Source organism: Triticum urartu, chromosome 3A (assembly GCF_056163025.1).
Source record: "Triticum urartu cultivar PI428250 chromosome 3A, HENAU_Tu73, whole genome shotgun sequence".
Classification (NCBI taxonomy): domain Eukaryota; kingdom Viridiplantae; phylum Streptophyta; class Magnoliopsida; order Poales; family Poaceae; genus Triticum; species Triticum urartu.
In genome coordinates this window covers 480,524,584-480,539,362 of record NC_141875.1, presented here as the reverse complement: position 1 = coordinate 480,539,362, position 14,779 = coordinate 480,524,584, and positions in this window count along the sequence as shown.

The following is a 14,779-nucleotide window of genomic DNA, read 5'->3' as shown; positions in this document are numbered from 1 at the left end:
GATCTTCAGGCAGGGGGGCTGGGCAATCGAGCTGCTCCGTTGTCTTTATCCAGTCCTGTTAATGGCATGGGAGCATAGATCCCGCACATCATTTAACTGTTGTAAATAAATACCCTGTGAGATACAAAAACTTACCGGATTGGCATGGCGCTTTGCGCTGAGTCCGCGGTCCTCGGTGAGGGAAGGAGGTACCTCGGCGCCCTTGAACAGCACCCTCCAGACGTCCTTGTGCGTCGTGTCGTAGAGCTCTCGCAGCGTCTGGTGCTGGACTGGGTCGAACTCCCACAAATTGAATGCCCGTCGTTGACACGAGAGAATCCGGCGGAAGAGCATGACCTGGACCACGTTGACAAGCTTGGTTTTCTTGCTCATCATGTTCCTGATGCAGGTCTGGAGTCCGGTCAGCTCTACCGAAGAACCCCAGGACAGGCCCTTCTCTTTCCAGGAAGTGAGCCGCGTGGGGATTCCGGATCAAAATTTGGGGGCCGCCGCCCAGTTGGTGTCGCGCGGCTCGGTGATGTAGAACCACCTCGATTGCCACCCCTTTATGGTCTCGACATAGGAGCCTTCGAGCCAGGTGACGTTAGGCATTTTGCCCACCATGGCGCCTCCGCACTCTGCTTGCTGGCCGACCACCACCTTCGGTTTAACATTGAAGGTCTTCAGCCATAGGCCGAAGTGGGGCCGGATGCGGAGGAAGGCCTCGCACACGACGATAAACGTTGAGATGTTGAGGATGAAATTGGGGGCCAGATCATGAAAATCCAGCCCGTAGTAGAACATGAGCCCACGGACAAATGGGTGGAGGGGAAATCCCAGTCCACGGACGAATTGGGTAAGAAAAACTACCCTCTCATGGGGTTCGGGCATAGGGATGAGCGATATCCGCGGCCGGATATCCGGTTTCCCGTAACTTTGTGATGTTCTCTTCTGTGACGGAGGAGACCATCCACTTGCCTCCCGCTCCGGACATGCTTGGAGTGGTTTGAGAAGAAAGACACGAACTTGGGCGCTGGAGCTCGAGTGTGCGAGAATGGGTAAGCAAGGAGGAAGAAGGCGTGGGTAAAGAAGGGTGAATCCTTGTCCCTTTATAGGGGCGGAAGAGGCGATACGCCTCCCCACTTACCTGGTAAAATCGATTATTCCCCAAACGCCGTAATTGATGGCACGGTTGGGTTACCCATGTCCGTATTGATGAGAATCCCATAATAAGGGGGACACGATATCTGCTTTGACAAGGTGTGTCAAGAAAATCACCTCGCGATATGTGCGGTGCTGGTTGAGAAAAACTATTTGAATAATGACCGGGTCATGACATGATGTCGTGTTGTCAAAACGTGTCAGCAGATTAGATTTGTGGAAATACTATTCTCTCTACGGTGGTATGTGGAAATTGTTTTGCAGAGCCGGACACTATCCTTGGGTTCAAAATCTTCTATGGAGTATTTGGAGGAGGAACCCGCCTTGCAATGCCGAAGACAAATCTGCGCGCCGGACTCATCCTCATTGAAGCCTGGTTCAGGGGTGTCGTGGTTTTGTCACGGCAGATGTCCTAGAGAAAGGACTTAGTCGTGGAGCCATCGCGACGGGTTAGCTTGAAGGGGTTAAAGCGGACACAGGGACGCAAGAGATTTTATACTAGTTCGGCCCCTTCAAGGAAGGTAAAAGCTTATGTCTAGTTGTGATGGAATTGATGGGGTTTCGATGACTAGGGAGCAAACAAGCTTCGCCTATGTCTCGAGTTGTTGTCTGTTGTCCTTGAACTGCCGCCGGGTCGTCCCCTTATATACACGGGTGACTCCCGTCGGCTTACGGAGTCCCAATAACGGCTCATAGATGTGTCCGGTTTGATCTCTACTTATTCCTAACTTACAATACAAGTTGATTACTAACGCTGGTTTACGGCTACAGGCCTTGAACCGGCCATGGGCCTTGAGCCCTCCTCTGTCTTCTTGGGCTTTAACATACTTAACTACTGACGAAGTAACACGGCCCAGATAGGCCGATTTACGCCCAGCAGTAATATCCCCAACATTAGGCCCTAGATTGATTTGAACGGGTTCATGTCAATCCTTTAACAAAAGCTTCATCTTCAACATCTTCTCGTAAATTGGTAAACCGCCATGATGTCATTTTCTCTGATTGCTGTAAACCGGAGTGACGTCACCTGTCATAATGAAGCTATCCATTATGCTTCTTTGTTTAATAGATCGGCGGAAATCGAGGAGACAACTCCGTTTCGTGGCTCCTTGATTGTCGTGCCTGACACATGTTCTTTCGCCTTATAAATAGGACCGAAGGGTCATTTCTTTTCTCCTTCCGTGCCTTCTTCGTCTTCCTCGCGTCGCCAGCCTCGGAGCTCCTCCGCCGTCGTCGTCCTCTGCCTCAACCTTGGCTGCTGCATCAACCTGAGCGCACCAGAGCATCGCGGCAACCTTCCGCATCTTCCTCAGTTCCGGTAAATCTTCCATCCTTTCCCCTGCAGATCTGACATAGGGTTTCGCAGTTCTTTAATGTTCATCTCCTGCCTCTTGCTCATACGGTAGATCTTTAGATGGCTCCGCAGATCTTTACTCCGTGTAATGGTAGCTGTTTATCCTTCGCCTTCGCTTGCACATCTCAAAACCATAGGTCTGTATGTACGTCTTGTTCATTGATTCGGTACTGCTCGTTTGGACCTCTGAATATTTATCTTTTTTCTGAACTTGCTTCAGATCCATCGCTGTAGAGAAATCTTACGAAATCTGTTTCTGTAAACTTACTCCTCTGCTTCAATGTTTAAACCCGGCGGTTTAACCTTGTAGGAAAAAATTGCCAAACCGGTTTATACCATTAGTCCCCTTCTTGAACCGCCAGATGTTGTTGCTTCATAAAACTCCGGTTCAGATATATCTGTCTCCAGTTTAACATTGCACATACCAATATACCTTGATCAAATGTATTTTTGAACCGAGATCTTCTACCTTGTAGATTCCATCATGGCCAAGCAAGTATATGAATGCAATTGGGTTCCTTCTCGCGTCACAGAGGCTCAGGTGGACGATCTAGTCTTGATCGGCGCTTTAGGCAGCAAAGTTACCATTCATTGGAGGGCTCCTGGCAAAGAATGCCCTCCCACTCCTCAAGAAGGAGAAGTTGTTGTTTTTGTAGATCACTTAGCTCGGGGCTTTAAACCACCCGGTTCTAAATTTTACCGAGATGTTTTGGCCGATTTCCAACTCCATCCACAAGATACCGGCCCCAATTCTGTTACAAATATGTGTCACTTCCAAGTGCTCTGTGAAGCGTTCTTTCAAGAGGAGCCCACAGTGGAATTGTTCCGAGACCTTTTCCATCTAAACCACCATACTGAGTTTACTGACGGCTCCAATACGGAGTTGGGTGGCGTGGCGATCCAGAAAAGGAAAGAGGTCACATACCCTCATGCCAAACTGCACAGCCACCCCAAAGAGTGGAATCAAACATGGTTCTACTGCAAAGATACCTCCCCTGCTGGTGAGAATTCCTTGCCCGGCTTTCGTCCGGAGCGGCTCAGCAATACACACCCTTTTCCACAAAGATTGACTACCCAGGAGAGAAGCAAATATGCTCCTCAACTGTCGAAGCTTAGAGCCTTTATGGCCAACGGTTTAACAGGGGTTGATCTCTCTCGCTGTTGTATATCATGGAGCATACTGCCCCTTAGTCAGCGCTCCGGTTTGATGTGTGAATATACCGGCAGTGTTGATGACCCACTGCGACATTCCAGAATCCAGCTCACCGATGAAGAAATCACAGAAGCTGTGAATAAGATGCTGAATGAACCGGAACATATCTGTGCTAGAAACGGCCTGCTTCCCTTCTGTGCCACCAACAAACCGCCAGCTGTAAGACCTTGATTTTTCCTTTTGCTGAATCTATTGTTGATATATCTGGTCATCGTTTAATATCAGTATCTGTGTAATCAGGGCAATGATCCGTTTTGGAGCAAGAAATTGCCACAGGAGAAACCGGAAAAACCAGACAAACCGGAACGAGCTACCCGGCAAAAGACTAAAGCTGTAAAGAAGACTGCCCACAGGAAAAGAACTACTCCATCTTATAATCCGGCCCCTGATGATGATGTGGATAATCTGGACCTTGAGGTAGATCTTGACTCACTTGGCTTATTTTTCATGTGTCTTATTGATGATGATATTTGTCAGGATGATGCTGAAGCCAGCCACGCTGATGCTGCAGAGGTAATTATTCTCTCTTCCGATTCAGAACCTTTGCCTTCGCTAAAAATCCGTCAGGCAAACCGGAAAGTTAAATTTTCTCATCCTCTTGCTTATTTAGATCCCAAATTTCTTATGAAGACCCAACAGCACGAGGCTCGTCGCACAACCCGGCACAGCGGCCAGGTAGTTACCTCCGCCGGTTTACCGAACAGTCTGGTTCGGAAACGCCGTTCAGAGGTCTCTAATTTGCTTGTCAGTGATTGTCCTAAAGCGGGCTACTTTCGCCAACCTCTTAATCCATCTGACTCCAATTACCAGGTTACTTCCCACTCATCCTCTGGTGAGTCATCGGCTACTCAGCTCCCACCGCTCAAAATGGTGCTTGGGTAAGCTATACTTATTACGATACTTACAGTACATTGCCTTAGAACATATGCTGTATTTGATTTTGTTATTCTTTCCAGGGCCAAACCCAAACCAAGCAAGAAGGCCCGCCTGGACAAAACGGCCGAAGAAGATGCCGATCTTGAAGCGGCTATTCCTGAGGATATACCCAATGATCCACCGCAGCAAGACGACGATCTTATTACTGAAGAGAGACCTACTGATGCCTCAGGTCCTGTCAATCAGCCCACAGGCTCCATCCGGATTGAGAGATCCACCGGTCCAGCAAAACCTACTGACAAGCCAACAGCTCCAGTGCAAACCGGCGATACTCAGGAGGATGAGGTTGTCATTACTGGCACTGGCCATATCAAGCCAAGCAATCCTGTTGCTTTGTCCAAACATTCTGCTAAGGAAGAATTTGCTGCCGTTGGTAAAGGCAAGTGGAATGCTGATCTGGCAACTTACACTGTTCTGAACGCCCAAGATATCCATTCCGGCTACCTGAACCGGCTGTATGCCAGCCATGACTATGAAGCCAGTCTGATTAATATGATGAAGGATAAATACGAGGTAACTTCCATACGCTCTTTCTTGCTTGTACGCTTCAATATCCACTGACTCTCCTTAGCCCCCAAGGACCGGTTTGTAATCTTCTTTCAAACTGGGACTTACTAACATGAATCTTAATACTTTGAACTTTTGCCGATGTAGCCCCCAAGGGCCGGTTCAACTTAGCGTAGTTAAACCGGTACTTTAAGTAATTGAGATTGCCGCATCAGAATATACATATGAGCAAATAGCCATTAGCCCCCAAGTGCCAAGTTGAATACTTGTATTGATCTTGGGACTTTGCAAGCAATTGAAAGATGAAGATCGAATATGCATTAGCCCCCAAGTGCTAAGTGCATAACTAGTTATGTGATTGGTACTTGAATCCTAATACCGATTTGTTGAAGCATATATCTATATGCATGCAGGCGGAGCTGAAGACGAAAGAAAACCAAGTCACCGATCTCCAAGAAAACCTGAAAACCCAACAGGCTGAAACCTCCAAAGCAAAATAAGAATTGGCCAGCGCTTTAAGCGCCATGGAACAGCTTAAGGAGAGCTTCAAGAAGAAGCGGGCAGATTGGGCCACTGAAAAGTCCGCTTAGATCAAAGGAGCAGAGGATGCCGAGGCTGCACTAAAACCAGTAGCAGATGAACTGACCAGCATATAGCGGAACGTGCATGCCATGACTACTGCTATCTTTGGTAAGCCAGTTTGCCTTCTGAATTTGCTCTGCCTTCTTACAGAGTCGCCGGTTTATTAACCCTTTATGGTATTTCAGGGACACGCATTGGTCACTTGGGATCAGATGTGCGGAAGAAACTGAAAGCCGCCTATACATTGGTTGAACAATTGTATACTGGTGCCTAGCGGATCATCTGTACCGCATCTCATAACAAACTGGCGCCCACTTTGATTCAAGATACTCTGATGAAACTGTCAGTGCTTCTTGCCCGAGTTGAAGAGCTGAAGGAATCTGCTGCTCGAACCGGTGCAATCAATGCCTTAATCCGGGCAAAAGCCTAGGTGCCGGATTTTGATCCCATTGAAGCTGCTCAGGGCTATCCCAGCTTGAAGAAAGACGGGTCAGAATTTGGTGAAGCGGATCTGCGAGCAATAAACCGGGAGGTACGTCCGCTAGCCTGTCAATTGGCTGAAGAAGGAGACTTGTCTCATTATCAAGCCCAATATGACAGTCAGAACAAGCGAATAGCTGCACCAATCCATGAATCGGAAAATTTGATCCCTCCAATCCGTAAGCATACTTACGCTCCCGATATTGACCCATCATTGCTGATCCATGATGAAGCTGTTTTTCAAGCATTAATGGGAATCGACTGGACAATTGTGGATTTCCAGCCACTGGGTAGAGAAACGGAGGCTGAAGCGGCGCAGGATGACCCACAACCATCAGGCCGGGCTGGTGACCAAGCTTGAACCGGAAGCCGGTTTTAAAACTGCCTCTCCTTTGCGAAAAACAATTATATTATTATGGGCACCATGTTGCCTTGTAATAGGCTAGTTGATACCTTTGATGTTGATATGCCTTCATGCATAATTTGTTCTTCTTGTGGTAATGAACTTTCCAAAGCACTTTCTGAAATGAGAAATTCGTCAAGTGCCACCACGGTTGTACCGTCAGGCGGAATATGATGTCTGCATATATGAAATCAAAACATCCAAAACAAAATTTTAAGTATATGATCAAATTTTTGAGATACATAATACCTGCCATCGTTGAGCGTGAAGTTGGCTTGGCCAATCTTGAAGCGGAGCTTTGCAAACCCACACTATTGAGGAGATAACAGCTCCTGTATATATATATATATATATATGACTCTGGTTTACCATGTAAACCGTGCCGGGTTATAATAAACATCGTGTTACTCCATAAGAGGATGTTAACAAGAAGGATCAAACCGGGCAAATATTCTCCGGATTGACGTGAACTTTGTTCCGTCAATGGATTTGTTTAAAAACTTTGTCGGTTTAAAAAACACAATAAAAAGCAAAAACCCCCCTTCAAAGAAAAGTGTAAATCAAGTGCAATGAAAAAACGTTGCAAAAAAGGTTTATGTGAACTGATCAGATGGTGTTACCATGGCCGAACACGACCAAGCTCCCGTTAGGTGTAACTATGGTTCTAGTCAGCCAGGTCCCCAAATGAAACCGTGGCATTTATGCCGATCAAGTGGCATGGTCATGGTTCGGGTTCGACCAAGCCCCCAAGTGATTCTGTCGCCTTAAGCCGATCAAGAGGCATGACTGGTTCAGACATGACCAAGTCCCCAAGTGATCTGGTGGCTCTCGCCTATCAAGAGGCATGGTATTGGTTCAGACACGACCAATCCTCCAAGTGATATAACATGATGCTTTTAGCAAAGCGAACTCAAGGGGTAAACCAGAAGCCGCTTTAGAACAACTCCGTGTAACCACACATGATGTAAAAGAACAGATACCCCGCTTTAGCTGAGGTTCCGGTTTATTATAGTTAATATATACATCGTTGTAATATGTACATAAGTAGAACCAATGGCTCAGGTATAATAAGGCCGAAGATGAGCTATGTTCCACGGCCTGTTGGTCTCTTTCTCTGATGTACGTGAGTCCTTATGTTCTTGAATATCGATCAGATAGTATGACCCGTTGTGCAGATTCTTGCTGACCACGAAAGGCCCCTCCCAAGGTGGGGATAACTTATGCATATCAGTCTGATCTTGGATGAGCCAAAGCACCAAATCTCCTTCCTGAAAGGTTCTGGTTCTGACTCGGCGACTGTGATAACGGTGAAGATCCTGCTGGTAAATCGCCGATCGGGCGGCTGCGATGTCACGCTCTTCATCCAACCGGTCCAAAGCATCTTGCCGTGCTGTCTCGTTGTCCGCTTCAATATAAGCCGTTACACGAGGTGAATCATGACGGATATCACTGGGGAGAACCGCCTCTGCTCCATAAACCATGAAGAACGGTGTGTATCCTGTTGATCTGTTGGGCGTTGTATTGATGCTCCATAACACAGATGGTAATTCTTCTACCCAACAACCCGGTGTTCTCTGCAAAGGAACCATGAGCCGGGGCTTGATGCCTCTCAAGATCTCTTGATTAGCTCTTTCTGCTTGACCATTGGACTATGGATGTGCCACTAATGAAACGTCGAGCCGGATGTGCTCCCGTTCGCAGAACTCCTTCATAGCACCTTTGGACAAATTGGTACCATTATCTGTGATGATACTGTGTGGAAAGCCAAACCGGAAAATCACTTTTTTAATGAACTGAACCATCGTGGCCGCATCACACTTGCTAACAGGTTCTGCCTCCACCCACTTTGTAAACTTGTCAACCGCCACCAGGAGGTGGGTCTTCTTATCTTTGGACCTTTTGAAAGGCCCAACCATATCCAGCCCCCAAGTCGCAAACGGCCAAGTAATTGGAATCATTCTCAATTCTTGAGCCAGTACATGAGCACGTCTTGAAAACCTTTGGAAACCATCACATCGTCTGACCAGATCCTCCGCATCAGCATGACCAGTTAACCAATAGAAGCCATGGCGAAATGCTATAGCCACCAGAGACTTTGAACCGGCGTGGTGACCACAATCTCCTTCGTGGATCTCACGCAAAATTTCACGGCCTTCTTCAGGAGACACGCGGCGTTGAAAAGCTCCTGATACACTGCAATGATGCAACTCGCCGTTGATGATAGCCATGGAGTTGGATCGCCGGATTATCTGCCGGGCCAGAATCTCATCCTCTAGCAACTCGCCCCGGTTCTTGTACGCCAGGTAAGGAAGCGTCCAATCCGGAATAACATGAAGAGCCGCCACCAATTGAGCCTCCGGATCAGGAATAGCCAAATCCTCTTCACGAGGGATCTTGATCGACGGGTTGTGCAGCACATCCAGAAAAACATTGGGTGGGACCGGTTTGCGCTGAGAGCCTAGCCGGCTTAAAGCGTCCGCCGCTTCATTTTTCCGCCGGTCCACGTGGTCCACCTGATAGCCTTTGAAATAACCTGCAACAGTATCCACCTCCCGACGATACGCTGCCATGAGTGGGTCCTTGGAGTCCCAAGTGCCAGACACTTACTGAGCCACAAGGTCCGAGTCACCGAAGCACTTAACTCAACTTAGATTCATCTCCTTAGCCATCCAGAGACCATGGAGCAAGGCTTCATACTCAGCTGCATTTTTAGTACAAGGGAACATTAAGCGAAGAACATAACAAAACTTATCACCTCGTGGGGAAGTTAATACGACTCCAGCCCCCGAGCCTTCCAACTGCCTAGATCCGTCAGAATGGATGGTCCAATACGTGTGATCCGGCTTTTCTTCAGGTGCTTGCATTTCCATCCAATCATTGATGAAATCAACAAGTGCTTGATACTTAACCGCTGTCCGAGGCACATACTTGAAACCGTACGGCCCCAGCTCTATGGCCCACTTTGCAATCCGGCCAGTTGCTTCCCGGATCTGGATGATATCTCCCAAAGGAGCAGAACTGACCACCGTAATTGGGTGCCCTTGGAAATATTGTTTAAGCTTCCGGCTTGCCATAAAAACTCCATACACCAGCTTCTGCCAATGCGGATACCTTTGCTTGGACTCAATGAGCACCTCGCTGATATAATAGATCGGACGTTGAACCGGATGCTCCTTACCTGCCTCCTTTCGCTCCACCACAATAGCCACGCTGACCGCCCGAGCATTAGCAGCAACATATAGCAATAACGGCTCCTTATCAATGGGAGCGGCGAGCACAGGCGGATTGGCCAATTGCCGCTTTAAGTCCTCAAATGCTTCATCAGTAGCAGAACTCCAGACAAACTGATCCATCTTTTTCAACATCTGATACAAAGGGATTGCCTTCTCACCAAGGCGACTGATAAACCGGCTTAGCGCGGCAATCCGTCCTGCCAGGCGTTGAACATCGTTGATACGCTTTGGTTTAGCCAGGGAGGTGATAGCCGTGATCTTCTCCGGATTAGCCTCAATTCCCCTGTTGGACACCAGAAAACCCAATAGCTTGCCCACCGGTACACCAAAGACACACTTGTCCGGATTAAGCATCATCTTGTATGTTCTCAGGTTATCAAAGGTTTCCTTTAAATCATCAATCAGAGTCTCCTTCTCCCTGGACTTAACCACGATATCATCCACGTAAGCATGTACATTACGGCCAATCTGCTTGTGAAGACAATTTTGTACACACCATTGGTAAGTTGCCTGGGCACTCTTGAGCCCGAAGGGCATAGACACATAGCAGATGGCTCCAAAGGGAGTTATAAATGCTGTCTTCTCCTGGTCCTTAACTGCCATTTTGATCTGATGATAGCTAGAATACGCATCCAAAAAACTTAAACGCTCACAACCCGCCGTAGCATCAATAATTTGATCAATACGGGGGAGGGCAAAAGGATCTGCTGGACAAGCCTTATTAAGATCTGTGTAATCCACACACATGCGCCCGGTGCCATTTTTCTTGAGGACCAGCACCGGATAAGCAAGCCACTCAGGGTGAAAAACTTCAACAATAAAGCCAGCTGCTAAGAGCCTGGCTACCTCTTTTCCAATCGCCTTGCGTATTTATTTGTTAAACCGGCGGAGGAACTGTTTCACCGGTTTATATTTAGTATCCACATTAAGTGTGTGCTCAGCGAGTTGGCTCGGTACACCTGGCATGTCAGAGGGCTTCCATGCAAAAATGTTCCGATTCTCACGGATGAACTCGATGAGCACGCTTTCCTATTTCGGATCCAAGTTGGCACTGATGCTGAACTGCTTGGAAGAATTGCCAGGTACGAAGTCAACAAGCTTAGTTTCTGCTGCCGATTTGAACTTCAGGGCCGGATCATGCTCCGTAGTTGGCTTCTTCAACGGAGTCATGTCCGCCGGATCAACATTATCTTTTTAGTACTTCAACTCCTCGGTGGCACAGACCGACTCTGCATAGGCCGCATCTCCTTCCTCGCACTCCAAAGCGATTTTGCAGCTTCCGTGAACCGTTATTGTCCCCTTGTGACCCGACATCTTGAGCTGCAAATACACATAACAGGGCCGAGCCATAAACTTGCCGTAGGCCGGTCGCCCAAACAGGGCATGATATGGACTTTGGATTTTCACCACTTCAAACGTCAATGTCTCCAACCTGGAATCATGATCGTCCCCAAAGGCCACTTCCAGAGCTATCTTACCAACGGGATATGCTGATCTGCCAGGCACTACACCGTGGAATACTGTATTAGACGGTTTGAGATTCTTATCTGTTAGTCCCATACGACGGAAGGTCTCATAGTACAGGATGTTAATGCTGCTCCCTCCATCCATGAGCACCTTAGTGAACTTGTAACCTCCCACCTGAGGCGCCACCACCAGAGCCAACTGACCCGGATTATCGACCTAGGGAGGATGATCTTCTCTGCTCCATATGATTGGCTGTTCAGACCAACGTAGATAACGGGGTATGGCCGGTTCAACAGAGTTGACCGCCCGCCTCTGAACCTTCCGGTCTCGCTTGTCCAAGCTAGTGGTGAAGACATGGTACTGCCCATTACTCAACTGCTTTGGGTTGCTCTGGTAACCTGACTGTTGCTGCTGTTGGTTGTAACCACCCTGGTTGTTCTGACTATTTTGACCATTATGTCCACCCAGATTACTATTGAATCCTGAACCGGAACTTCCTCCACCGTAACCTGGCCCGTATCTTGAGCCACCGCCAGATTCGTGATCATACCGGAAATTATTAGAATTCTTGAACTCCTGCATAATAAAGAAATCCTTCCAAAGGTGGTTTGCTGGTGCCTCCTTCGTCCCATGTCTTGGACAGGGCTGGCTTAGCAGATAGTTTAGCCGATTTGGGTTAGGGTTGGGCACTCCATTACGATTTTTCGGTCTACCCTTGCGTCGCTGGCCATTGTCCTGTGCGTTGGTATTAGCCACAAAGTCCATGTTACCATCCGCTTTACGCTTGCCTCCACCACCATTGCCTGCCCAGTGATGCTGCTGACCTTTGGAGCTGCTGTTCTTCTTCCCTTTCCCTGTCTTGTCATCATCAGATTCGGGATCCTTGGTACTATCAGAATCAGCATATTTTACCAAAGCGGCCATGAGGGTCCCCATGTCGGTGCAATGACGCTTCATCCGTCCCAACTTCAGCTTCAGGGGCCCAAACCGGCAGTTGCCTTCTAGGGTTAATACTGCGGTGTCAGCGTTGATGCGGTCTGAGTAGTGCAACATTTGTGAAACCCGGCGCACCCAATGAGTCATTGATTCTCCTTCCTCCTGGATGCATGCAGCTAAGTCCACTATCGACATAGGCTGTTTACAGGTATCCTTGAAATTGCTGATAAACCGGGCTCGTAATCGGGCCCATGAACTGATAGAATTAGCCGACAAGCTTTTTAACCAAGTACGGGCCGTTCCTTCAAGCATCATGGTGAAGTATTTCGCACACGCCGCGTCATCCACATCAAGCATCTCCATGGCCATCTCATAGCTCTCCACCCATGTCTCTGGAGGTTGATCCGCCATGTAATCAGGTACCTTGCGCGGGCCTTTGAAATCCTTGGGCAGGCGCACGTTGCGTAAAGCGGGGATAAGACAAGGCACCCCCAAAGAACTAGAAGTAACACCAGGTTCAGTCAAGGTGGTTGGATGAACCGGCGTGAGCTGCCGAGCCTGATGTTGTGTGGCTAACTCGGGTTATCAGCACCACCCGCCGGGTTGTTGTCACGGGGTGCCCCACGTCGTTCATTACTCGACACTGCTGGTTCATCCATATGTCTGATATAGCTCCGGCTTGGACGGGGGGTTGAGTGGATCCGGTCGCGGCTGTACGAGTACGCTTCCTGTTGGGCCAAAGCTGTCCTCAGAAGTTCCTTGACCCGTCGCGTCTCTACTGCCTGCAGCGAGTCACCTTCAATTGGAATGGCCTCCAGCCGTGCAGCAGTGGCAACAAGATTGTCCATTGGGTTGGAGTAGTGACCCGGAGGTGTTAAAGCAGCCTAAGGTATAACGGTGTTTTGACGAGGCGTGTCCATCTGACGAGGCTGAACCGGTGCACCGGTCCCAGGGGCTTCTGCCAAATTTCCCTCTAGCAGATTGCCGGCTCTTGGTCCTGGAGTGTTGAAAAGGTCTCTGGCCTCGAAAACTGGAGGTAAGCGGGATCAGTGCTTCCTCCTCATGACTTCATGCGACGCGCTCTGATCCAACATAAGCCTGTAGACCTGTGCGTCTAAAGCGGCCCGCTCTGTGGCCATCCTGGTGTCCTCAGCTGCCAGATCCGCCTTGGCCTTGGTGATCTGTTCCTTTACCTTTGCAATCTCCATGTTGTGAACGTCCTGATCCGGCGGATTAACTTCCGCCATAAGCACAGCCAACGCATCACATAGTTCTGATAGGACCTGAGCCGGCGGGCACACAGGGCCTCCTGCCCCGGCAGCCGTCGCCGCTGCTGAACCGGAGATCGTTGCCGTAGCTGTCGAAGAATGAAGCGCTGCTTGTGTTCCGGCCATGAATATTCCAACCCGGTTGGGCAGAACAGAGGGGTCCGGAATACTATCGCCATCAGAACAGCTCCCAATCCGGCCATCTTGTAGCTGATAAAGAGATTCAGTTTCTCCGGTCAAAGATTCGTCACCGGAACAAACGACGGTCGCGCCGCGAAACTTCGATCCGTCCTCATAACTTCCTCCATGGATGTCTCCCACGAAGGCACGCTTCATGGCCGGTTTAACCCAGGCGGATCGCGCACGCTGAGCCATCTCGACGAGGTCGGTGCAGATGTCCGGCTCAGGGCCCGGTTCACCGATCTTGCCAATGAAAACGTGAATGCTACCAAAGGGGACCCGGTACCCGTACTCAATTGAGCCAGCCTCGGGGCCCCAGCCTGCGTCGTCAATGTAGGGCTTGCCATGACGACTCTTAGTCATCCGGCCTACAGCGTAGCCCTCGAGTCCTTCAAAGCGGCCCTCCAAGAACCGGAAACCATCGTGCAATTGCCCCACGGTGGGCGCCAACTGTCGTGGTTTTGTCACGGCAGATGTCCTAGAGAAAGGACTTAGTCGTGGAGCCATCGCGACGGGTTAGCTTGAAGGGGTTAAAGCGGACACAGGGTCGGAAGAGAGTTTATACTAGTTCGGCCCCTTCAAGGAAGGTAAAAGCCTACGTCTAGTTGTGATGGAATTGATGGGGTTTCGATGACTAGGGAGCAAACAAGCTTCGCCTATGTCTCGAGTTGTTGTCTGTTGTCCTTGAACCGTCGCCGGGTCGTCCCCTTATATACACGGGTGACTCCCGTCGGCTTACAGAGTCCCAATACCGGCTCATAGATGTGTCCGGTTTGATCTCTAATTATTCCTAACTTACAATACAAGTTAATTACTAACGCCGGTTTATGACTACAGGCCTTGAACCGTCCATGGGCCTTGAGCCCTCCTCTGTCTTCTTGGGCTTTAACATACTTAACTACTGACGAAGTAACCCGGCCCAGATAGGCCGGTTTATGCCCAGTAGTAATATCCCCAACAAGGGGCTACTGAGGGAGTCCTGGATTAGGGGGTCTCCGGACAGCCGGACTATATCCTTTGGCCGGACTGTTGGACTATGAAGATTCAAGATTGAAGACTTCGTCCCGTGTTCGGATGGGA